This window comes from Haliaeetus leucocephalus, unplaced genomic scaffold, assembly GCF_000737465.1.
Source record: "Haliaeetus leucocephalus isolate CR32 unplaced genomic scaffold, Haliaeetus_leucocephalus-4.0 Scaffold406, whole genome shotgun sequence".
Classification (NCBI taxonomy): domain Eukaryota; kingdom Metazoa; phylum Chordata; class Aves; order Accipitriformes; family Accipitridae; genus Haliaeetus; species Haliaeetus leucocephalus.
The window spans coordinates 7,038,067-7,039,609 of NW_010972842.1; positions in this window are offsets into that span (position 1 = coordinate 7,038,067).

Consider the following 1,543-nt stretch of genomic DNA (forward strand, 5'->3'; position numbering starts at 1 on the left):
GAGGGCCCCGGCAGCCGCCCTTGAGCGCCGGCGGAGGGGCGCAGGGCTTTCGGCTGCGTCCCCGGCACCGTCCCCGCGGGTGCGCTGTGAGGCAGGGGCTCTGCCCGGAGAGGCGGAGCGCCGAACCCTCAGCGTGAATCTCCCCCCCCAGGGCAACGCGCCCTGCCGTGGCAACCAACGGCAGGGAAAGGGGGAACCAGCTACCCCAAATACTACGCGGGCTTGGTTGTCTCCTCGCGTCCAGAACGAAGGTGTCGCGGCCTGAGGCGGAGTGAGATAGGTGTCCGCCTCAGTCTGCCGAGAATGATGATACCTTATTAGTTGCCACGATGACTGACGGGCTGTTAATTTAGGATTAACTCAGAACTTGAATTAAGTAAGAGCAGCCTGTGGGGACAGCGTGTGAGAAGAGTCACAGGAAGAAAGGAAAAGACTGGATTCGTTAGCAGCAGGCTGCAGGGAAATGTAGTAAGAAGCAAGACTATAGCCATAGGTTGGAAAGCACAGGCTTAGGAACGGAGATGAAATGTTTAAGGTAAGTCTGACTTTAAAGTTATTAAGGTTAACGAGCTCCCCAAATCTTCAGTGGGATCATCTGAAGAAAGGAATAAGCAGGTTCGAATGTTGGGACTAAAGAAAGCCCTGTTACAAAGTAAGAAAGGTGACTTTCGGTGCTGTGGTTTGAATAGACGGAAGTCTTGGATGACCCCAGCGCAAGACACTGAAGCAATTAAGAAGGGAGAATGATAGCAGAAAAACAGCTGTGTGTTTGACTAGCCGACCACGGAGGTAAGGTTTTGTTGCAAGGAGGGCATACTATACAGAGCTGCTGTATGTTATTATTTGTTACTGTTGAGTCTTTTAATTAAAATGACTACTCGGGACTCACAGATGCCTTAGTATTCACTGTTTCTGTCACAAGTCATGAACACATTGCTGTCATCTACTCAGGCTGCACAGATCATGTTGCGCAGAAGAGCCAGGCAAGCCGAAGAGAAGTGTCTGTGAGAGAAAGGAATGCAGGGAGCAACACTCATCACTTCTGAGGTGCTGTCTGTACTTTTGTTTGATCCTCTAATTGTATGCCTTATGTCCATTCCAGCACTGGCCTGTATAGCTACTCACACAACTTCAAGATATGCAGTAGTAGAATGGCTTTGGCCCTTTCTCGTCCACCTTTTCTGATGGGCATGTACCGTACACTGTTTACGACGGAGAGAAAAATCTGGGGTTTCACTGCTGTCAGCTTTAGCAAACATGTCTTGAGTTTTCCTATGCGTACGTGAAGTTCCAGCCCACAGAGGTTTCCAGTCTGACCGGGGCTGAAGGACAGCGCTGTCCAGTTGGATGGCTGCTCCCAGAACCAGCCCATCAAGGGTGAGCGGTCAGTCAGTTATGTCAAAGGAGGAAGGCAGCATGAGATGTAGCTCCTTCTGTCTGCTCTGTGCCTGGTGAAAGGAGGAGTGAGGAGTTCAGGTTTTGTACAGGGATATAGAAGTAGGGGGTCATGAACTCCCGATTTCCTACTAACCTCTTCAAACCC